This window comes from Hyperolius riggenbachi, chromosome 5, assembly GCF_040937935.1.
Source record: "Hyperolius riggenbachi isolate aHypRig1 chromosome 5, aHypRig1.pri, whole genome shotgun sequence".
NCBI classification, from domain to species: domain Eukaryota; kingdom Metazoa; phylum Chordata; class Amphibia; order Anura; family Hyperoliidae; genus Hyperolius; species Hyperolius riggenbachi.
The window spans coordinates 346,546,465-346,571,811 of record NC_090650.1 but is presented as its reverse complement, the minus strand read 5'-3'; the positions used below and the strand labels follow the sequence as shown (position 1 = coordinate 346,571,811).

The window sequence follows — 25,347 nt, the reverse complement described above, 5'->3', positions numbered from 1 at the left end:
GTAACATCAGTTAAAGCGGACCCAAACCAAACATTTTTTTAATTAAAAATATTTAGTTGCACCACTCTGACACATACAAAGATAAATAAACACTCCTTCAAACCTATGATCATTTCAGTGCCTGCTTTTCACCCTTCTCTTTTCATAGCTAGGGTTATACTGGGGGCAGCCATTAGCAATTCCTCCATTGCCGGACACCATCTACTCCACCAGTTTGCCGGATTCTGTCCCAGCAATATGAAAGGAAGGGAGGGTTCCTCCAATAAATGTAAAATATTTTATATTTGTCATCATGCAGCTGAAAAAAGGCTGCTATTTATTATTATAATTTAGAAAATAGATTTTATTTCTGAAATCTTGTATTTTTAATTTGGGTCCACTTTAACAACAGCCGATTACCCATGACAAGCCTTCGTTTTGAACGACCATCATGTCGGATTCTGTCGTGGAGGGTTATTCCGAACACCATTGACCCCCGCGCTAAATGCCGCAGACAAACTAGCATTCGTGCAGGAGATGAGGATCAGGGGACAATTGTTCATCAAATCTTTTGTCTGCGCGTATCCCCCGATCCATCTTCTGCGGTCTTGGGGAGGGCATTCAGCTTAAGTGTAATTGGGGTGTATGCAGTAACGGCGTTAAGTATAATTTTGCACGTAAAATCTTACACAGGAGTAGAGCATAACAGATTGCAAGTAATGTATTGTATTCTGCTCTACTCATCATGCGGTAAGAATTATGCTTAACACAATTTACTGCATACACCCCATTAAGTGCAGTGTACAGATCATCTGATAATCAGCATGGACATTATATGGAAAGCAATCATAAATGAGATACTAACTTTTCAAGTTGTAGTAGGCTTTTTGCTAAATGCAAGAAGCTTAGAAAATGCCATTAAAAAAAACAACAAGCACTGCATCTTGACTGGCTCATTTTCAAACTGCAAGCAGATAGAAGGAAATTGCTTGTTGGACAAATAGTCCAAATAGTATGCTGCTATGCAGAGCAATGCAATAACCGTCAACTATCTAAGTTCCCCCTTTTCCTTGTAATGAGACAACACCACAGGTGGCCAGGAACTAGTCTACTTTAGAGGACCCAGCAGGAAACCTTATAAGGAAATTCAGTTAATGTGATTGGGAGGACAGCACTCTCAAACGGCTAGGTTTCCAGTAAAAACAAGAACAAACAAGAAACACCAAGAGCCCCAATAGTGTAATATGTACTGGTAAATGGTTACTAGATAGAGTAAATATTAATACTCACAAACCAGGGTTACCATTAGGCAAGTAGGCTGTACTAAACTACGCCCACACTATTTGGCCAATCACAACATTTTGAGCTATAGAGGGTTCTGTGATTGGAGGACTGTTCCCTATGAGGTTTTCCTGCTGGGTCCCCTAAAGTAGAAAAGGTGGCAGTGGCTATGCCCTATAATGCAAAACCGCAAAATTAAACAGCCTTTTAATTACTGACACATATGAATTATACAGGTTTTGGGGCTGGTTAGATGGTGTATAGTCACAGATTATAAGTAGCCCCAGAGCCTGCATAATTTAGGATGTGGCCGTAGTTAAAGGGATGATTTGACAACTCTGCTCTACTGAGGAGACTTGAGGCCTCGATCACAATCACTTTAAGTATGATATAACCATTTCTCAACATCATCATTCAACAGTGTAGCAATTCCATGGAGCAGTTGTCATGTGTTTGTTACATTCTGCCAAATACATGTCAAACATAAGCTACAATGTTTCAAGAATTGGGAAGTAGTTATAGATCTAGGTTTTCACTTCCTTCCACAGGAGCTTTTCTCATAGACACCGATCAACGCAGCACAAAAACTCCATTACTTCGCAACTTTATGTTTACAACCTATTTGTAAGGTGCTCCCATACCTCTCTTGCTGCAGTAGAGCCAAATAACTGGCTCTCCAACACCAGGCGACACCTATACTCGCAGTAGATTTTTATCTGAGACAATCATGAATGATGCTCTCAAGGCAGTGGCATAGCAGAAGGGGGTGCAGAGGTAGTGACCGGCCAGGGGCCCTCCCTCAACTGTAGTATAAACTCTTTATTGGTGCTGTGCTGGTAATAATCACTTGTTTAGATGCTTTGAATATTAGTAATCATTAGCAAACTGTTCCCCATCCCCTGCTTGCACCCCTGACACTGTGGTTGTTCTTAGCAGGTTTTGATGCGCCATGGCTATTGTTATGTATAGAGTGCTTGGGGGAGAGGGGGCTATAGTGGGGCTCAAAGGTCCTTGGCTAGCCACTGCTTTGAGCAATGAAACTGTAGGCCATTTATAGCTTATAACAATGCCTGCCATTCAATTCACCAGCAACTTCAAACAGTTTGGAGCAGAGTTCCTTCACTTTGGCTTTGAGGTAATTCAATCCAGTGTTTCCGATGTATAATTACATCACTAGGTTACACTATGAACCTTTCATGACGTCATTAGGAACCAGGAGAAACAACAGTTCATAGAAGCCAGTCCTGGGATAAAACTCCAGTAAGCAGTGCAGGAAGTGTGCTGGACATCAGATGGTGGCTGCTGGGACCACAGCAGTGTCACGTCTCTCTGCTCAGGGTGGGAAGCAGTGGGATAGTGAGAGGGTGTGGGGTGGATAATGCACTGCAGCAATAGGCCGGTGCCCCTAATCAACTGCTAGAGAAGAAAGTGTAAAAGGGCAGATGCATTGCTACACACATCCCCTCCGCCCACCCTGACAGCCCGGCCAGGCGTAAAGTCACGTCTACCACTGCACAGTACGGTAAGCGGGCAGGGACATACCTGTGATGCGAAGCTCACACCGGGGAACCGTTACTCTCAGCTGGAATGGCCGAACGAAGCCTTACTAAGAAAGTAATGACGTCACGAGTCTGCAGTTTCACTAAAGACAAAGCGCAACCCGGGGGCGGGGCAAGGGGGCGAAACCTAAAGGAGAACGTCACTTTCGAACGCAAGGGCTCGTGACTGCTGCGGGGAGAAGGGAAGTGTGTCAGGAACGGAGGAGGAGGAGGCGGGGCGTGGGGGGAGGAGGAGGAGGAGGAGGAAGTAGTGGAGGGGAGGGAACATCCCAGCATGTCATAATTGTCACACACAAGAAGTTTCTGTTTGCGTGTTCTGTATACAGAGCGGTTGTAAAATGTGTTTTTTTTAACTGTCATGGCTATTTTGGGGGGGACAAGTCACTCTTTTGAAACCATACTTGTCTGTTCATCTTTCTTCATCTAATGTCCCTGTTTTAGTCTTGATGTGGCAATCTGTATAAACATAGCTCCCCCTCTTCTTTTGGAACCCTGTCCCTCCTTCAGGACTAATGTACAGATCTATGCGAATATATATTTTTCTAAAGAAAAATGTGTTTAATTGACTCTAAACTTTATTCCCATCCTTGATATATTTCTTATTTTCATATGTTAACCACCTGATGACCAGCACTGTTTTGTATGATCTGTGCTGGGTGGGCTCTTCAGCCCCCAGCACAGATCAGGTGGCAGGCAGGGCGATCAGACTTCCCCCCCCCTTTTTTTTCCCACTAGGGGGATGTTCTGTTGGGGGAGGGAGTTTGATCGCCACTGCCCAGTTGTGCCTGGGGGGGGGGGGGGCGCCTCAAAGCCACCCTCCGCAGCGATATTCTCCCCTCCCTCCCAGAGGCGTAGCTAGGGCTTTCAGCGCCCGGGGACAAATACTATTAATGCGCCCCCTAAGGTGAAGGCTGTGGCGCACGCAGCGCCAAAAAGGGGCGTGGCCACATTAAATGTGGGTGTGGTTATGGGTGGAGCCAAATGTACAGGAAGTTAGCAGGTTCACGCTCACCCACCCTCCCTCAGTATGTACCTTCCAGCATGTTTCAAGACAAATTCAGCAATCATGAGCCCCCCTCCCCCCATCAAGACAAATTCAGCAATCATGAGGCCCCCAACATGACCAACTCAGCAATCTTGAGGCCCCCTACAAGACAAATTTAGCAATCATGAGGCCCCCAACAAGACAAATTCAACAATCATTAGGCCCCCAACAAGACAAATTCAGTGATCTTGATGCCCCCAACAAATCATGAGGCCCCCAAGTCAAATTCAGTAACCTTGAGGCCCCCAACAAGACAAATTCAGCAGTCATGGGGTACATAAATAGACAGCATTTCACATAAATAGGTAGAATGCCCCCCTAATATGGTAGACACCTCTCACCTGGCAGCAGTTCCCCAAAATACTCTCAATCCGACAGCAGTGGTTCCCCAAAAATAGGTAGCCCCAGGTCTATAGGTGTCCCCAGAATAGGTGGCCAGCAGTATAGATGTCCCCAGAATAGGTGGCCAGCGGTATAGATGTCCCCAGAACAGGTAGCCAGGGGTAGAGATGTCCACAGAACAGGTAGCCAGGGGTATATGTGCCCAGTATATGTAGCCAGGTGTATATGTGCCCAGTATATGTAGCCAGGGGTATATGTGCCCAGTATGTGTAGTCAGGGTTATATGTGCCCAGTATATGTAGCCAGGGGTATAATATGTGCCCAGTATATATAGTCAGGGGTATATGTGCCCAGTATATATAGCCAGGGGTATATGTGCCCAGTATATATAGCCAGGGGTATATATGCCCAGCATATGTAGCCAGGGGTATATGTGCCCAGTATATGTAGCCAGGTGTATATGTGCCCAGTATATGTAGGCAGGGGTATATGTCCCAGTATATGTAGGCAGAGGTATATGTCCCAGTATATGTAGGCAGGGATATATGTCCCAGTATATGTAGGCATGTGTATATGTCCCAGTATATGTAGGCAGGGGTATATGTCCCAGTATATGTAGGCAGGGGTATATGTCCCAGTATATGTAGACAGGTGTATATGTGCCCAGTATATGTAGTCAGTGGGTATATGTCCCAGTATATGTAGGCAGGTGTATATGTGCCCAGTATATGTAGTCAGGGGTATATGTGGCCAGTATATGTAGGAAGGTGTATATGTCCCAGTATATGTAGGCAGGGGTATATGTCCCCAGATTAGGTAGCCAGGTGTCCACCCAGCAGGAGGGGAGAAGCGCAGTGGAGGGAGAGCTATGGGGACAGTGGGGAAGGGCGGACGTCTCCCCCCCCTTCCCTCACCTTAGGGGGCTCTCCCTCCCTCGCTGTCCCTTCCACAACTAATGTCCGGGTGGCTGGCAGCGGCAGACGGAACTTACCTGCGTCTCGTCGCAGCGCGGGCTGGATTTGCCTCTACTCTGGTCTGGTCCAGACCAGAGCAGTGGCTGCAGGACCCGAACTTCCGGCGCTGGAGCGAGACGGAGGTAAGTCCCGCCCGCTGCACCAGCCACCCGGACATTAGTTGTGGAGGGGAGAGTGAGGAAGGGAGAGCACTAAGGTGAGGGAAGGGGGGGAGATGGCCCCCCTTCTCCACCGCTGCTCACAGCTCTCCCTTTTCTCTGCGCTTCTCCCCTCCCAAAAAAAAAAAAACCCTGCAGCTCAGCTGGGCGCCCTTGGGGGCCTAGCGCCCGGGGGCACGTGTCCTACCCCGACCCCCCCTAGCTACGCCCCTGCTCCCTCCCCTTCTCAATATAGGCGGTACAGGACAGCGATCCATCCTGTACCGCCTCAGATAGGCTTTAGCCTATCAGATGGCGGCGATCCCCGGCCAATCAGGGCATGGTCACGCAACAGAATGTGGGTGGGGTCGAATATACATGACATACATACATACATTAAGTACAGTGCTATAAAAGGTCTGCCGGGGAAGTTTGAGCTCTGCCATGGTGTTTCCCCCCAAAATACATCTCACCAAAAATACACGTAATCTGGCAGAGGTTCTTCCAAATTACAAATAATATGGCAGTGGTTCCCCAAAAATAGATGTAATCTGGCAGCAGCGCCAGCGGTTCCCCCAACATAAACATAATCTGGCAGAAGTTCCCTGAAATACACATAATCTGGCAGCAGAGGTTCCCCAAAAATACAGATAATCTGGCAGCAGTTCTCCCAAAAAAGGTGCCCCCAGTATAGGTAGCCAGGTCTATAGGTGTCACTAGTATATGTAGCCAGGTCTATAGGTTTCCCCAGTTTAGATAGCCAGGTCTATAGGTGTCCCCAGTATAAGTAGCCAGGTCTATAGGTTTCCCCAGTTTAGATAGCCAGGTCTATAGGTGTCCCCAGTATAAGTAGCCATGTGTATAGATGTCCACAGAATAGGTAGCCAAGTCTATAGGTGTCCCCAGAATAGGTAGCCAAGTCTATAGGTGTCCCCAGAATAGGTAGCCAAGTCTATAGGTGTCCCCAGAATAGATAGCCAGGTCTATAGGTGTCCCCAGAATAGGTAGTCAGGTCTATAGGTGTCCCCTGAATAGGTAGCCAGGTGTATAGATGTCCCCAGAATAGGTAGCACGGTGTATAGATGTCCCCAGAATAGGTAGCATGGAGTATAGATGTCCCCAGAATAGGTAGCACGGTGTATAGATGTGCCCAGAATAGGTAGCCAGGTGTATAGATGTCCCCAGAATAGGTAGCCAGGACTGTAGGTGTCTGCCCCAGCAGGAGGGGATGCAGCGCCTAGAAAGGGGAGTGGTGGGCTCAGTGGCGGGGAAGGGGGGCACCACCCCCCTTCCCCTCACCTGGGGCTCCCCCTTCCTTGCTCTCCCCTTCAGAACTAAGCATTGTGGCAGCGGGCGGGAATTTACCTCTGTCTTCTTTCAGGCGCGAGAGAAAGCTCTGCGTTGCCGCTTGTCTGGTCTGGTCTACAGCGGCACGCAGAACTTCCTCCCGTGCTTGGATCAAGGCAGAGGTAAGTCCCCGTCCGCTGCCAGCCACTGCCACAATGCTTAGTGCTGGAGGGGAGAGCGAGGAAGGGAGAGCCCCAGGTGAGGAAAGGTGGGGGGGTGCCTCTTTCTGATCTCAAAAAGTTGGGAGGTAATTGGTTTAACTTCTGAAAATGTGTCTACATTGTTTAAATTTATCTAATGTCTAAACTTTGCTTACCTTTAGGAAAGAATGGTAGTCATGGAAGACAGATCTGAAAATATGTCTAGGTCACACATTAGTGTGAAGTGTTAGTACTTATAAGAGTAAAGTTGTCAGGAATGTGAACTGGACTTTCAAAATAGTATTTTTTTATAGCAATAATTTAATTCACAAGTTTTAAGAACTGAAAAGAGCAGTCCAATACAGGGGCATTGCAACAAATCAGTCCGCCATGGATAATTAGGCAACTCATCTGCCCCTAAAAGCATTACTAGGCAGTTTATCCCACCCAAACATAATTAGGCAGCACTTTCCCCTAACAAGATATTGAGGCAGATTGTCCCCCAATTAGGCAGCTTGTACCTCCAAACAACATAATTAAGCAGTGTGTCTCCTAACCAACATAACTAGACAGCACACACCTCATATGATTATGAAGCTTGCCTCCCCCCCCCCCCCCCCCCCCCCCACACACACACATACAAACAAATCCCCACATACAAAGTGAATAAGCAGGATATCTTCACACCACTATCATGATGCATATATTGCCAATTAATAGGGTGTCTGGATAGTGTACTGCTTAGTGTGCATACACACATTCAATTTTGATTGACCAATCACTGGCCATTTCGATCACCTCCATATAGGGCCAACAGATTTTACTAATACTAGGAAGAGATTGTGAAGGTAAGCTCTCATACTACATAGAATATTAATAATAATTGCAGTATTTGTATAGCGCCTTTCTCCTGTTGAACTCAAAGCGCTTGTGAGGCAGCCACTAGAGTGCACTCAGTAGGCAGTAGCAGTGTTAAGGAGACTTGCCCAAGAAACTCCTTACTGAATAGGTGCTGGCTTACTGAACAGGCAGAGCCAAGATTTGAACCCAGGTCTCCTGTCTCGGAAGCGGTGCCCTTAACCATTACACTATCCAGCCACAGAAGTGGTTCAGTTGGCCAATCAAACTTGGATGTGTTACCTATTCAGTAAGGAGGCCTTGGGCAAGACTCCCTAATGCTCCAGGGTAGCCTACTTAGTGTGCCCTTGGTGCTGCTTTCAAGCGCTTTGGGTCCAGCAGGAGAAAAGCACTATACAAATGTAAACATTATTATTTGAAAAAATAGTAGTAGAGCACCTCTGATTCCCAGTTAGGAATAGGATGTGCCACAGTGGATCTGGCAACACACCAGATCAGTATATGCAGCAAGATAGATGAACCGCTACCATCCAGGTAAGTATTATGCTCTTTTTATTTCAGATAGACATCAAAACAAAAGGATAAGGCAACGTTTCAAAGCAAACATTTCTTTATCAAGCTATGCTGAGCATAAACAACAAGCAAATGACACCAACTCCATTTATATAGCATACATGGTTAATGAGCAGCCAATCAGATGAACCTAAGCTTACAACTAATGACTACAGTCCCTACCTTGTCGGACCTGAAGGAAAATGATTTGGCTGACACCTAATAGGACATTTTGAAGTGGACCACTCCTACCCTCCCACGCACTCACCATCGGCTAACCGTCATAGGAAACAATCCTTGAGCCAGACATGCACAGCAGTCACTCCCACCAGGCTGCAGCAGCAGTGGACCTGATGGGGAACAAGCCGGATGACATAGGAGGCTACAGCGCAAAAGCACGCCTCCTCCCCGTCTGCCTAGCAACTGGTGACACAGGTGGCGGCAAAGCCACTGACCCGCGTCACTGCTGATGTAAAGGGGAGTGAGTTCCTGGCGGCAATCAATTGATAGAGTGTGTTTCCCCATGCTTAAATAAACATTGCTGAGCTAACAGGTGGCAAATTATAAACATATCAATCTGCCCACATCGGATAGCTAAGGGTATAAGAGGGGGATAAAGACAACCTCATGTAGAACATACTGACAACGCACACATACATTTTCGCCGCTTAATGGGATCACATCCTATACTACAAAGATATGCATAACATCCAACGGTGACACTAAGCGGAGACATATGGTGAATCTGAATGGAGACTAAATACAATGAAACCTACCAATAATAAAAAGAAAATAAATAGAAAATCAACAGGCCATTCCACCATGAAGTAACACAATAAGGTAAAATCAAATGAAAGGCAACAGATCCAATTCCCTGTTGAGACCTCTTGGTTACATTGTATCCAATTTCTTAATCCAATAGGCCTCTCTCCATAACATTTTTTTATCCTGTGGCCCAGGGGTGCCTCTAGTCATTTTGTCACTCCAGGCGAGAAAACCTGTGGCGCCCCCCCCCCCCCCCCCAAGCCCCTCCACCCCAGGAAAATAATCATAATGCAGCATCGTTTCACCAGAAAATAATCATAATGCGGCAGTGTTTCATCAGAAAATAATAGTAATTATTGTAATTCAGAATCGTAATTCACCAGAAAATAATCGTAATGTGGCAGTGTTTCACCAGAAAATACACTTATTGCAGCAGCAGTTCACCGGAAAATATTCGTAAGGTGGCAGCGTTTCACCAGAAAATACACTTATTGCAGCAGCATTTCACCAGAAGTTAATCATAGGGCAGCAGCGTTTCACCAGAAAATAATCGTAATGGGGCAGCGTTGTCAGAAAATAATCGTAATGTGGAAGCGTTTCACCAGAAAATACACGTAATCCGAGCAGAGGGAAAGAGTAGAGAGGGAGAGGCAGCATAAGCTGTAAGAGGGGGGTAGAGGAACAGAGGGGGAGGGATAGACAGCATAAGATGGAAGAGGGTGCAGAGAAACAGAGGGGAGGGATAGACAGCATAAGATGGAAGAGAGTGCAGAGGAACAGAGAGGGGAAGAGACAGCATAAGATGGAAGAGGGGGCAGAGGAACAGAGAGGGGAGAGGGAGAGACAGCACAGCACTAAAGCACAGGTTTACAGCTTTACCAGCCTACAGCCTAACCAGCTTTCAAAGAAAACTCTAGTATCAAAAGAGCAGGGCACATTCTAGCAGTTATAACAGTACTGGGAGTCTGCACACAGGACAGGAAGTGTTCTTAGCAGCCTGCCTGCATACCTTCTCTTCTGCCTGTGCATGCAGCTTATCATCTCTGGAGTAGTAATGGGTCGTTCGCGAACGAGCCGGCTCTAAGAGCCGGCTCTTTGCTGCGAACGACAAGAGCCGGTTCTCAGTTTTGAAAGAGCCTATGCCTCAGCCGCCCCACAGAGCTCTGCTTTGCTCTGCAATAAAGGGCGCTGAGACATGTTGGGAGATGTAGTCCTCCTCTTGCAGCTTGTAGGAGTGTATGGGGCGGAGCAGAGCAGTAGCAGGAGGGATTGCCCCAGTCAGAGAAGCAGTCTGGAATTGTCATGGAGACGGGGGCAGAGCTTTTACTCCGATTCTGAGTGGTGTTTAGTGATATTTAATGAAGAGCCGATTCAGAGCCGTAAGAGCCGGCTCTTTAATGGGAGCCGATTCAGAAGAGCCGATTCTCTGAAAAGAGCCGGAATTCCCATCACTACTCTGGAGCAGAAACTTCCCTTCTCCCGGGCTGTGTTGCTGTCTTGTGCGGGGGCGGGGCTCCAACACGGACACATCACATTCTTCTCTCTGTGACTGCATCTGTCCCCTGGCTGTCTCGCTCCAGTGTCTGTGTGCAGCCAGTGACACAGGTGGGGGGTCAGACTGTCGGGGGCATAAGCTGGCTGGCCGCTGGCTCCTGGTTTGACTGGCGTGGGGCGGAGTTAAAGGCTGGGCCACACGGGATAAACACTTTACCTGTGTGGCTACTGAGAAGAAGGGGCACGGCTTTAAAGAAGGAGCCTGGCAGAGAAGAGCAGTATTGATTGCTCTATTGGCTGGGGAGAAGTGGAGGTGGAGGCACTGCTGAGCACATGGTTGCGTGCCGAGCACCGGGGACTGAGTCGGGAGGTAATATAATATAAAAAACAAACAAAAAACATGGTCACAGTAGCAGCGGTGGGGGAATGCGCCTCACCACCTCATGGCGCCCCAGGCAACCGCCTATACTTGCCTGGTGGGTGAGACGCCCCTGCTGTGGCCTCTTCTCCTCAGTGGCATGACCTGTTCAATAATCATAAATCTTGGCAGCATTCACATTACACATGTTGACGTCTGTATTTCGGCAATCCGTGTAGGAGGCAGACACATACGAACATCAGTACATAGACTTTATCTGATGTTCACACTGCATGCGTTCCATACCAGTGCTGTGCAAAATGCACGGCTGACCCATTCACTACAGTGAATGGGATCAAACACTCAAAACACCAGAGCTGCAGCCACTAGCACACCCTCTATAGGCAGTAGCAGTGTTAGGAAGACTTGCCCAAGGTCTCCTACTGAATAGGTGCTGGTTTACTGAACAGCCAGAGCCAAGATTCAAACCCAGCCCTTAACCATTACACCATCCAGCCACACTTGCTATCAGCCATGCAACGCATGCAAACTCATACACATTGCGTTCAGATCGCACGGCCTCTGCGTGTGATGACGTGAACGAAGCCTAAGCTGATTAACATGATGTTTAGCTGCAACAAAATTAGAAGGGACAGCTTGGTCGGTCAGAGATTCATGGATCGCGTGTTTATATGATGATAGTGGTTTTTTTCATTTTCTGTGTGGTTTGAGCAATATAAAGTAGTCCACATGGACACTTCAAAGCATATACCACATAGTCTGAATCACTCCTGTAACAACCATGGATCTTAAACTTCATATCTTTGTAGGGATGAGCAATCTCATTCCCTTTATAACCGAATTACAATGCACACAATTCAAACAAGGAAACGTGCCCTTGCAGGCAGAAAGTGATTGTCCAGCTGTCCCACCTCCTATTTCGGCACAGACCAGAGAGTCTCTCAATTTGGGTGCGCTTTTAAAGAAATGATGGGGGGATTTTTAAACTGCTCCACCTCTGGAGAGCTATCAGTCATTAACCTCCCTGCCGTTATAAAAAATTGCTGCGCACGGCAGGGAGGGTGTTTTTTGGCATTATTTTTTTTTTTTGTGGCATGTAGCTAGCCTAGAGCTAGCTACATGCTTCCCCCCTTCCTGCGGCGTCCCCCCGAATGCGCCGATCGCCGCCGGCGCATATACCCATCCGGAAATCCCGTTCTGAACGGGATTTCCAGGAGGGCTTCCCCCGTCGCCATGGCGACGGGCGCGATGACGTCACCGATGTCATCGACGTCGTGACGTCAGAGGGAGTCCCGAACCACCCCTCGACGCTGCCTGGCACTGATTGGCCAGGCAGCGCACGGGTCTCGGGGGGGGGCACCCTCTGATGCGGCGGGTTGCGGCGAATCGGAGCGGCGGCGATCGTAAGTTACACGCAGCTAGCAAAGTGCTAGCTGCGTGTAACAAAAAAAAATTATGCAAATCGGCCCAGCAGGGCCTGAGGAATCCTCCGCGGCAGGTTACCCCGAGCTGAGCTCGGGATAACCGGCAGGGAGGTTAAATACCAAATTGCCATGCACAGACAGCGCATGGCAAAATTACCGTCGATTCGGCCAGCAGTACCGCGAGTTACGCTATTAGTGTTACCCGCGGTACTCAAGTAGTGCAACAATTGCTACATTAACACGCTTTACTAACGGTAATGCTTGTTTGAAATTTGCGATACCGTAGAAACAGTAACTCGCGGTACTGCTGGTGGAAGTAAGGGTAATGCTGAGTGCTGACTGTGAACAGCAATATTACCGCTGTTATGTTTATCAAGCCCTATCTGCCTTCTTCCCACACTGAACAGTGATGAGTGAAAATGCAAAAATTCTTTTCGCCAAAAAAGCACTAATTTCTTTTCGACAGGCGAATTTTCAATCAAAAATATTTCCGCGTTAATTTTCGCCTAATGTCCGTTATTTTCGCGTTAAATTGCAAAGCCCCCTTACAAGCTATAATCACCAAATTAGCAGAGTATGTTAAGGAGAGCAGTGGGTATAGGGGGAAAAATAATTTTTTAAAAAGACCTTATAGTTTTGGATAAAATCAATTTTAAAGTTACACCTCAATATACATAGTAAGTTTAATTAAAAAAAAATATTTTAACAAGTGCACATGTCAGTATTATTTATTACAGAGGCAGAGGGAAGCAGCAGCTCGGTCAGAGTGACCAGCACCCCCATAAGTCAGGAGAAGCAGGCAGTGGTACATATCCCATAAAATGACAGTGGTGGGGGGAGCAGCGGCTCGGTCAGAGTGACCATCACCCCCATAAGTCATGTCCAGGAGAAGCTGGCAGTGTACACATCCCATAAAATGACAGTGGCGGCGCGAGCAGCGGGTCAGTCAGAGTGACCATCACCCCCATAAGTCAGGAGAAGGAGGCAGTGTACATATCCCATAAAATGACAGTGGCGGGTGGAGCAGCGGGTCAATCAGAGTGACCAGCACCCCCATAAGTCAGGAGAAGCAGGCAGTGTACATATCCCATAAAATGACAGTGGCGGGTGGAGCAGCGGGTCAGTCAGAGTGACCAGCACCCCCATAAGTCAGGAGAAGCAGGCAGTGTACATATCCCATAAAATGACAGTGGCGGGTGAATCAGCAGCTCGGTCAGAGTGACCATCACCCCCATAAGTCAGGAGAAGCAGGCAGTGTACATATCCCATAAAATGACAGTGGCGGGTGAAGCAGCAGCTCGGTCAGAGTGACCATCACCCCCATAAGTCAGGAGAAGCAGGCAGTGGTACATATCCCATAAAATGACAGTGGCAGGTGGAGCAGTGGCTCGGTCAGAGTGACCATCACCCCCATAAGTCAGGTCCAGGAGAAGCAGTCAACGTACGTATTTCATAAATTGGCAGGGGGAGGGGGGCAGCTTTCATATACCTCTCAATACAGTTGTCCTTTAAAGGACATCTGTAGCGAGAAGAATATGGAGGCTGTCATAATTATTTCCTTTCAAACAATACCAGTTACCTGGCTATCTTGCTAATCCTCTGTCTCTAATACTTTTAGCCATAGACACAAAACACGCATGCAACAGATCAGGTCTTTCTGACATTATTTTCAGATCTGACAAGATTAGCTGCATGCATGTTTCTGGTGTGATTCACACACTACTGCAGCCAAACAGACCAGAAGGGCTGCCAAGCAACTGGTTTTGTTTTAAAAGAAATACATTTGGCAGCCTCCATATACCTCTCACTACAGTTCTCTTTTGAAAAAAAAGACTTTTGTTTTAGAATACAACTACAATTCAGCCTGCTGTAGCTTGTATTTGTGGAGATTTTCAAACCACAAACACACAATAGGCTTCAAATAAATGAGTAGTAGCTAGCTATGCTCTCTCTACAGCTATCACATCCACTAACTTTTCCCAACAGAGGCTGGTGTGTCAGAGACAGAGATAGTATTATACTCAGGGGGCTGTCTGTTGTCTGATTGGTTGTAGTTATATGGTTCCTGGGTCAATTGTGCTGCTAAGTATCATGGGAGGCCTAACATGGGGAGAGAGGACATTACTTCCTATCAATTTTCGATTTTTCATGCTAAGCACATGTCGAATATAACAATTATTTTTGAAATTTCGCATGTCCCCTTTAATTTTCGCTACTGGTGGAAAACGTGAATATTTCTGAAGATTTTCGCAAAAATTCGGCGAATTCGAAAACGGGATTTTCGATGCGAAAATTCGCAAGCAACACTGACGCTGAATATTCTTTCTCCTTTCTACTCTCTAAATTCCCTCTAACCACCTGTTATGCAGAATCCCTTTCCTCCAATCTCATTCTGTAGCTGTCTTCATCTTTCATCCCTGTACTAACATCGCTATTTAACCTGTCCCTCGCACACTGGCATCATTCTTTCTCCACTCAAAAAGGTTTTTGTGACGCCACTACTTAAAAAAAAAAAAACATTTTTAGATTCCACTGTACTCACCAGCTACCGTTCTGTGTCACTTCTCCCCTTTGCTTCCAAATAACTAGAACACCATATTCATGTGGCAGTAAGCAATTATTTATCTTGTAACTCCCTGTTTGATCATTTCCTCTCTCCTGGATAGTTTCCTATCTCTCTGGAAGGTCCTTCACAGTCCCTTACACAGATAAAAGCTCTTCTCTACATCCGTTGTCTGTGGGGGTACCTCAAGGCTTTGTCCTTGGTCCTCTCCTCTTTTTCATCTACATGCCACTTATCTGCAGATGATACACAACTGTACATTTTAGCCCTAGATTTTTAACTCTCTCCTTACACATGGTCCTGATTGCTCGTCTTCTATATCCTCTTTAACCCTTTAGGGACAGGCTGCCTAACCCCCCTTAAGGACCAGGCCATTTTACATGTGGGGGGAACATTTGGGGGGGGGGGGGGGTGGTCAGGCAGCCAGATCCCCAGTATAGCATGGTGGGCATGGTGTCCCCTGTGTAGCCCGGTGTCCCCCGAAATGCCAGCAGCCTTTACTCACCTCCCAAGCTCCAGCGATGAGCAGCTCTAGCCTTCTCCACTCTGGCCGGCATCCTCGCTCGCATTACCGTTAAGTTCCGGGTTGTGGCTTAATGACGTCATCAACCCGGGACCAAACACATCAGAGAAAGCGGGCATGCCGGCCAGAGCGGAGGGGAGCGACGATTGCCGAGGGGGGAACGTCAGGAAGGAGAGTGGATCATCTTCTTCCGCCGCTGCTGTAATAGTGATCGCTACGATCCGCCGGCGATCGTAGTGCATATATACACCATGCACATATATTAACTTTTTCAAGGGAACCTAAAGCAAGTTGGAAAAAAAAACAGTTTGACTTACCTGCCACCTACGCCCGCACCGTCACTGTGCGATGCTCCAGTCCAGGGCGAGACAGCGAGTCGATGGCCACTTCGCATGTGCGGCCTTGGTCATGCTCCCTTCGCCAGAAACAGTAGAGATTTTCTCACATTGCGCATGTGCAGAGCGCACAGCAGCACGATCAGGAGGCGTGCAGACCGGGCCCGTGCATCCAGAAGAAAGAGGGGTGCTGCAAGTGACTGGAACATCGCTCAGTTTGCTGATGAGAGTTTGCAAGAGAAAAAGGCCATAGGATGAAGTAGAGACTGAGGCCATACTTTCTGATAAAGAATTCACCCGATAGCCCTACCGATTACAATGCTAAAAAAAAGCATATCGTGATCGTTCAAAAATCGCAAGAGTGTACAGTGATTTCCCGCTTTAATCACAATAAAAAAAATCACCAGCACAAAACACTTGAGCTAATCCCTAGCGTTTTGCATTTACAAGTGAGAACAGGCCCTAAGAGCAGGCTCATACCAGGGATAAAACTCCGAGACATACTCTTCCACCGGTCATCCCCTTTGACGAAGTGAGCACAGAGTTGCAGATGCGGTTTGTCGGGGGTCAATTTAAAGTTCCACCATGGCCGTGAAGAAATCAGGTACTAACTAAACTGTCAAATTATTCTGATCTCGCAGTCAGAGGACCCAGGACTATGGTTCTGTTTGCAGGAGCATGGAATCTAAGTAGGCACGGGTCTTCACCATCGCACCCCACAAGGTGAAGCAGGTGGTTTTGGCACTAAGTGCCAAAATTAGGAGGGGGACAATTCGGAGAAGGAATAGTATTTTAGGGTTAGCCGTCATTTGGTGTGGATAGCAGCCTACCACGCGGTAGGCCTGGGTTCAACTCCTGGCCAATGCATGTGAGTTGGCTTTTGAAATCCTACAAATCCCTAAGCAAGCTCATTTTTCTCTTGGATATATCATAATGGTACATGCTAGGCTGGCTTCAGCATGTAGCATTGTAGTGTGTTGTGTTGGTGGTATAATGGTTAGGATAGCAGCCTACCATGTGGTAGGTCTGGGTTCAATCCCTGGCCAATGCATGTGCAGAGGCGGGACAAGGTCCTCCAGCACCCAAGGCTGAGACCAAAGTGCGCCCCTCCATCCCTCCCACCCCAGCTGTCACACACTCATTGCTATGACACTAAGAGGTGCCACAGGGCCCCCAACACCTTAATATCTAGTTATCTGGCTTGCAGTCACTGCTATGTATCCCCTTTTCTTATTTCTTTCTGCTTCAAACACAATTAGGAATGACAGCTGAATGAATTGTGCGCCCCCTCCTACAATGCGCCCCGAGGCTGGAGCCTCTCCAGCCTATGCCTCGGCCCGGCCCTGTGCATGTGAGTTGGCTTTTGAAATCCTACAAATCCCTAAGCAAGCTCATTTTTCTCTTGGATATATCATAATGGTACATGCTAGGCTGGCTTCAGCATGTGGTGTTGGTGGTGGTATAGTGGTGAAGAGAGTTGCCTACCGAGCACTAAAAGCTGGGTTCAATTCCCGGGCCAAGGTATGTAAGCTGGCTTTTGAAATCCTACAATTCCCTGGAAGACAAGACCCTCCTTGTCTTCCAGGGAGGTTTACACTTCCTGATGTGTAAAGTAGTGTAGGCCTGCAATTAAACATTGAATGAGATTTCTGATCTTAAAACACTGCTTTGTGTGAAATCTAGATTTTTTTCTGTCCCTTTTGATGTCTATTCCACTCAACCATGTCTTCCTCTAGGTATTAGACCCCTTGAAACATCTTTTCCATCACTTTTCTGGCCACCATGAGTGTTTCCAGTTTTCAAAGTTCGCCTCCCCATTGAAGTCTATTGCAGTTCGCGAAAGTTCGAGCGAACCGAACCTTCCGCGAAAGTTCGCGAATGGGTCTGCAACATCTCTAGTTATAATTACTTCTTGGAAGCAAGCGCTCTACCACAAGTAAGAGATGGTGTTTATGCCATTCCCGGAAATCATCCAGCCACATCTGAGCTACAACAGCAGGATTTGGAAACCTCACTATGTGTCCTTTGTTGTTGCTAGGCAGCGGGTGCATGTGGCCACACGCTCTGTATACTCTCTTCAGCGTCCAGCCACATTCAGGAAGTGTTAGCAGAGCCAATCACTGGCAATAGGAACATCTGTCATTGGTGGGTGAGTTGTGGACTATTTCTGATTGGCTAACTCTGGTATTTAACCTCTTGCCAACCATGTCACGCCGATGGGCGCAGCTGCGGCGGCAGCCCCAGGACCGCCTAATGCAGATTGGCGTAAAGTCCTGGGGCCAGCTAAAACAAGAGATTGCGCGCAGGATGCACGCGCATCTCCTGCTTGGGGGGCGGAGTTCCGGCCCGCCATCAGTCTCCGAGCGGCTGTTGCCGCTCGGGAGACTGTTAGACAGCGTGATCGGCGTCTATTTAGGTGTGACACGGCTGTCCCCCTGGGACACTGGAGAGCGATCGGCTCTCATAGGCAGAAGCCTATGACAGCCGATCGCCACAATTGGCTGGCTGTGGGGAGGGAGGGAATCTGTTAAAGGAACATACTTTTTTTTTTATAAAATCAGGAACAAAAGTATTTGTAAAAAAAAAAAAATAAACAATCTGGGGGCGATCAGACCCCACCAACAGAGAGCTCTGTTGGTGGGGGGAAAAGGGGGGGGGGGAATCATTTGTGTGCTGTGTTGTGCGGCCCTGCAGCTTAGCCTTAAAGCTGCAGTGGCACATTTTACTTAAAATTGCCTGGTCACTAGGGGGGTTTAGCACTGCAGTCCTCAAGAGGTTAAAGCTCTGCTCTGACTGTCACTAGTGGCCGTGATATAGTTAGTTACTGGATCTAGGTGCTGGGTGTGTTATCTGCTTGATTACTGAGCTTTTGTCTGAGCCTGGTTTACCCTTTGCTTGCTGCTTGGGCTGACCTATTGCCTGTACTTGACTACTACAGTGGTTTGCAAAAGTATTCGGTCACCTTGACGTTTTCCACATTTTGTCATATTACTGCCACAAACATGAATCAATTTTATTGGAATTTCACGTGAAAGACCAATACAAAGTGGTGTACTTGTGAGAAGTGGAACGAAAATCATACATGATTCCAAACATTTAGACATTATCTAGTCATTAGCACTTATCAGGCAATGTCTATGGGCAAATGACTGCATTCAGACCAACGGGGGCTGAATAATTACGGTACGTACACCTCACTTTGCAGTTGTTGTTTTTTAAATGTTTGGAATGATGTATGATTTTCGTTCCACTTCTCACATGTACACCACTTTGTATTGGTCTTTCACGTGGAATTCCAATAAAATTGATTCATGTTTGTGGCAGTAAAATGACAAAATTTGGAAAACTTCTGAATACATTTGCATACCACTGTATTTGGATTATCCCTTGGTATTGACGTTGGATTGGATTCCCTGTATTTGACCCCTGGCTTGTCTGGGCTACGCCTTGCACATTCCTTGGTTGATGGTCATCTCATTACTATGTAAGAACTTGAACTGCCTGATTTGCTTGTGTTTCTGGCTTGTGGGTTCTGGTGATATTTCTGCTTTGTACCATATCAGTTTCAATATCTTGCACACTTAAAGGCCTTGGTGTAACCGAGTGTTGAGAGGATGCACTGGTTCTCCCTCTACTGAGGTAGGGATTGGTAGGCAAAACGGTCCATTTAAGGTCCAGAACGGATCCTAACCAATGCCAACTAATCCAATCTGTTCCGTAGCCACCCTGGCGTTCTATTTCCCCAGGATTTCCGTGCAAGAAGTAATTCCAATAATTTTCAACTTTTTTTTTTTTTTTTGCAATAATTTTTTTTTATATTGAATTCAATACAGTTTATTGTATTGAATTCAACAAAAAAAAGTGTTTACTGCGAGATGTTGATGACGCTGTGTGACCATGGTGTCATCAACGCCGATCGCCGGGGGACATGTCATCGCTGAGGGAGAAGCAAAATCCGCACAGGGACATGGAAGAAGGCACTGGGAAGCTATCAGAGGTACTCGACGAGGGATCAGCACGCCAATGGTGAGTATAATACCCAGATGTGTAGCCAGGTGTATAGGGAGCCACATGTAGCCAGATGTCAGGGTAGCCAGGTGTGTAGGCAGATGTATAGGTAGCCAGGTGTGTAGCCAGGTATAGAGTGCCAGGTATAGGGTGCCAGGTGTAGTGTAGCCAGTAATGGGTACCAGGTGCAGTGTAGCCAGTAATGGGGTGCCAAGCTACCCCCCCAACACCTTCCCCCAGGCTGTGGGCGGCCGGTGGGGACCCCCTGCTTGGCGGGGGGGGGGGTGTCCCCGTCCTTTGCTGGCTGTGGGTGGCCTTTCCCTCCCCCCTCCCATCCCCCGTGCAAGCCCCCCCTTCCCCCTGAACCCCGTCCCTCGGTGTGAGTCCTGTTCTACTCACCCAGGATGTCTCCAGCGACGGCGGCAGAATCCCTTCTTCCTCCATCCCCGAAGTCTCATGCTCTGTGTAATTACCGCTACGAGGCTTGGTGACGTCACCGAGCCTCGTAGCGGTAATGTCACAGGCCGGGACTTCGGCGTTATAGAAAGAAGGGATTCTGCTGGCGCCGCTGGAGACAGCCTGGGTGAGTAGAACAGGACTCACACCGAGGGACCGGGTTCAGGGGGAAGGGGGAGCTTCAGGGGAGGACTGGGACCTTTTGGCCTGGGGGGACAACACAAACTAGAGGCCCATTTCACGGCATCCCCAGTCCAAAGCCATATCTTTTTTAGTGTGCAAATGTTCAAATTGAGAACACACACACACACACACACACACACACACACACACACACACACACACACACACACACACACACACACACACACACACACACACACACACACACACACACACACACACACACACACACACACACACACACACACACACACACAGTACCTGATGCCTAACCCCATTTCTCCACACAATCTACCAGTCTGATGCTTAACCTTCCTGGTGGTAAGCCCGAGCTGAGCTCGGGCTATGCCGCCGGAAGGCACCGCTCAGGCCCCGCTGGGCCGATTTGCATAATTTTTTTTTTTGCTGCACGCAGCTAGCACTTTGCTAGCTGCGTGCAGTGCCCGATCGCCGCCACTACCCGCCGATCTGCCGCTATCCGTCGCGCCGCCAGAAGGGTTAAAGGAGTTATCAGGCTTTTTTTTTTTCTATCAAAATAAGTGCTACTTACCCAGGGCTTGTCCATGCCCCAAGCTCCCAGCATGTCCCTCGCCGCAGCTCTGCAGTCAGCTGTTCGCTGCCTCCTAGCTCCCGGCGATGACGTCAGGCCGACTGCGCCTGTGCGAGTGGCGCTGTCAATCACCGCCACATGTACCAGAGCGTACTGTGCAGACGCAGAACTACTGCGCCTGCGCAGTACACTCCGGTCCACGTGGCGGTGATTGACAGCGCCACTCGCACAGGCGCAGTACAGGCCGACATCCAGGTCGGACTGGTGCCATCGCCGGGGACTGGGAGGCAGCGGCAACGAATGGCTGACTGCAGAGCTGCGGCGAGGGACATGCTGGGAGCGTGGGGCTAGAGGAAGCCCCGGGTAAGTAGCACTTATTTCATTAAAAATGCCTGAGAACTCCTTTAAACAACCCCCCCCCCCCCACACACACACACACACACAAACCTACCTACCTGGTGATGCCTAACCCCACTCCTGCCCACCCACCATACAAACTACTTGTCTGACACCTACCCCCCCCCCCCTCCAACTACCTGTTTGACAGTGCCTAACTGCCTGCCTCCCCCCTCCCCTGCCGCCAATCACACCACAAGAAGAAAAAACGTTCCCCCTCAGGCCAGGGTCAGACTGGGGATGATTATCACACAAAAAAAAACTCAGAGGGCACTGGCCTGGGCAGAGAATTGAATTTGACAGCAGTAGCAGGCAGGCAGCAAAGTGTGAGTAACTCAGTGACAAGAAGGGAGAAGAAGTACGGAAACAAAATTTATAAAAACCACCTTCTCCTCTGGCGACCTGGACCCGACCTTCTCTATCCTCCTGTCTCCTCAGTCCTACACCTCCTTCTCCTCCACAGTAGCAAGCAGCTATAGGTGGCATATCCTACTCTCAGCCCCCCGAGTGTCCGACTCCTCCAGCCAGGACAGCCAGCCACTCGTAGCCGCAGCTCCAGGCCCCCAACCCCCCCCAGCACAGAAAGCTGAAGAATGAGATAGCTCACTCAGATGACACCTCAGGCACAGCAGCACAGGGGAGGACTGTGTCCAACTCCTCCAGCCAGGCCAGCCAGCCATAGCCACAGGTCCAGGCCCCCAGCCCCTCCAGCACAGAAAGCTGAAGAGTGAGACAGCTCACTCCGATGACACCGCAGGCACAGCAGCACGTTGCGGGCAGCAATGGCTCCAGGCGGGGGGCGGAGTCAAGCAGGGTCAACCCACCAGGCCGGAGAGGACCTAAGCTATTTGTGTCCTTGTGCCGCTCACATCCACCGCAGGCGCAGCCACGCACAAGGGCACACCACGGCCGGCCGCCTCAGCCCCTTCTCTGATTGGATACTTCAACTTGCCGGGAAATATCGCGCAAGGTTGCGATCCCCTCTGCGAACCTGTCACCTGTGGTATGTCTGCGGCCGCTGCATATAGCAGTGGCTGGCCCTAATTACCTAAGATTCGGGCAGCCCGGGGGGCAATTGCCCCCCGTCCCCCTGGGCCAGTCCTCCCCTGGGGAGCTTGCACGGGGGATGGGAGGGGGAGGGAAAAGCCACCCACAGCTCGCAAAGGACGGGGCACCCCCCCCCCGCCCCCCACCCAGAAGGGGGGTCCCCACCTGCCATCCACAGCCTGAAAAGAACAGGGACACTCCCCCCCCCCCCCCCCGCCCAGAAGGGGGGTCCCCGCCGGCCACTACCAGCCAGCATAGAACGGGGACACCCCCCCTTGCTGCACAGAGGGGATGCCCGCCGGCCACTACCAGCCCGCATAGGGAATCCCCCTGCACAGAACGGACACCGGTCCGCACACAAAGGGGGAATCCTTGCATGCAGCACATTCTCTGCTCCGCCAGCTGCACAGGGATTCCCCAGGGTGGCTGGATGCTTGTTCTGTATGCTGGGGGTAGCACAGATCGCTATCCACAGCGTACAGTCAGGCATCCAGCCATCCTGGGGAATCCCTCTGATGAGGGAAAATTGCAGCGGGCGGTGCAGAGAAACAGGAAATCTCCCTGGCGGGATTGACGAGCTCAGCTCGTCCAAAACACTTTCAGCAAGTTTTTGCTGGACGAGCTGAGCTTGTCCAAAATGCTAGGGAGGTTGATACCAATGGATCCATTCACATTGCTCTGTTAGAACAGATCTGTTCGGCACATCCTGCCCAAGGACTGAAAGTTTGGAGAGGCTGCGATAATGCTGGAGGGACAGATGCGTTGCATTTACTGCAGGCTAACGGAACAAAGCAACAACTGATGCCAAATAAAAACTGATCCGTTTCACATATACGTTTTCACACCGATCAGTCTTTGTTCCATCCAGTGTGAACCGGGCCTAAGAAAGCAGCAAATCCACTAGGCCTTCCAATAATATTTTAAAAGGACCCGGAGGTGTGAAACCTATGGAAGCTGCCATATTTATTTCATTTGAAACAATACCAGTTGCCTGGCAGTCCTGCTGGTGTTTCTGATCAGTAGCGTCTAAATCACACACCTGAAACAAGCATGCAGCCAATCTTGTCAGATTTGTCATAGACATTGGAGCTGCATGCTTGTTCAGGGTCTGTGGTTAAGAGTATCAGAGACAGAAGCTCAGCAGGGCAGCCAGGCAATCTGCATTATTTAAAAAGCAATAAACATGTCAGCTTCCATATCCCTCTCACCTCACGTTCCTCAGGCTTTTGATTGCATGTGTTTAGGCTTCTTGTATTTACTGCCACCATGTGGTTATATTTATTACTGAATGTCTTTGCTATATTTCTACTGTTCAGCTGCAAGTATACTGTATATTTATCCATCACAGTCCAATGAGAATCCTACCTAGTGCCTGTCTGTTTCCCAAAGCTGGCCTCAGAGCAGAAGTAGTGCATTTGTGATGACATTTTAGGGCCCTTCCACACTGAAAATTGCTAAGACCAAACATTATACGCCTATTCTCAATACAGCAGTACCCAGACTTTGAGCTGTGACTAAGGGTTTTTTTTCAGCAGCACATGGGGTTTTAGGGAGCAAGGAATGCAGGTGATTCTGCCTGGAGGCTCCTTCAAGCAGTCGCAGGGACGGATCTAGACCAAGTTGCCCCAAGTTGCGCCTGGGGCAAGGTCAGGTTTTGGCGCCTAAACTGCCATTCCCCATCCAAATTTTGCCGCCTTTTTAAGTATTCAACAAACTGCGCCTGGGGCAAGAGACCCGCTTGCCCCCCCCTAGATCCGTCCCTGAAGCAGTGGAACCCTGGGCAATTAGCCAGTTTATACCCCAAACACGGTGACTCTGGATTGTGCAGTTCTTCGCCAGTCATCAACCACATACCTAAACCATGCTTATGCTGCAGATGACCCAATTTGATTTAAAAAAAAAGTAATTGAATTGCAAGTGCAAAAGGAAATTGCAGACTATTATTATTACAATTTTGAAATTAAATAATGCTGACATCTTCTGCAGTGCTGTACAGACTACGCAAAGGGGTTGATTCACTATAACAAATAGTGTGCTGTAACAGAGTTAACATGCCTTATCAGAGTTAATGTGCCTTATCTGAGTTAGCGTGCCTTATCAGAGTAGTATAGCGAGCGCTACAAATGTATGCCTGCTTATTGGCAATTACGAGAGCTCCACTCGTCCTGCCCTGAGCCCCTGCAGGTCCAATCACTTTAAAGGACATTATCCCCGCACTTTGATTGTCCCAATAGGCTGCCTGTTACTTGACAGGAAACTTGACAGGCAGCCTGTTGGGCCAATCAAAGTGCAGGGATAATGTCCTTTAAATTGATTGGACCCGCAGGGGCTCAGGGCAGGACGAGTGGAGCTCTTGTCATTGCCAATTAGCAGGCATAAGTTCATAGCACTCGCTATGCTACTCTGGCACGTTAACTCAGATAAGGCATGTTAACTCTGATAAGACATGTTAACTCTGATAAGGCACCGCTATTTATAATAGCGAATCAACCCCTAAGTGCCTTGCAAAAGTACCCCCCCCCCCTCTTGGCCTTGTACCTATTTTGTTACATTTCGGCCTGTAATTTCACCATTTCGTAACCTTTCTTTCTGTAATGGATCTGCAGAAAATAGTCCCAAATGTATGGAGGAAAGTGCAGTGGTCAGATGAGACAAAAATGTTACTTTTTGGCCACCAAGGAAAATGCTATATCTGCTGCAAACACAACACATCCCATCACCCCAAGAACACCATCCCATCATATCAGTATCATGCTATGGGGATGTTTTTCAGCAGCAGGCACTGGGAAATTGTCCTGAGTCCAGGGAAAGAGCAATGGTGATAAATACTAGTGGTGGGCAGAAATTATGCATATGCGTAATAATTGTGCATCGTAATTTGCAATTCCGCATCATAAACGTAATGCAAAATTTGTGGATTCCATGTAAAAAATGTTGCACCAAAGTTTTTACGCATACAAATTGATTTTTTTGCATTGAATGTTTAAACAATAGCCGCGCATGCACAATA

At 48.4% G+C, this 25,347-nt stretch overlaps 1 protein-coding gene across 2 annotated transcripts in view; it reads right to left on the bottom strand.

Annotated features, from left to right (window-relative positions):
* Positions 1–3,027, bottom strand: part of SDCBP (syndecan binding protein) — a 57,647-nt gene extending 54,620 nt beyond the window's left edge. The window contains exon 1 of one of the 2 annotated variants that reach the window (XM_068237423.1): positions 2,803–3,027. The gene's annotated coding sequence lies outside the window, so the exon portion shown is untranslated. Of the gene's footprint in view, positions 1–1,901; positions 2,743–2,802 lie in introns of those variants that run through there. The other variant, XM_068237425.1, reaches the window with a different exon arrangement.
* Positions 3,028–25,347: the final 22,320 nt, after the last annotated feature.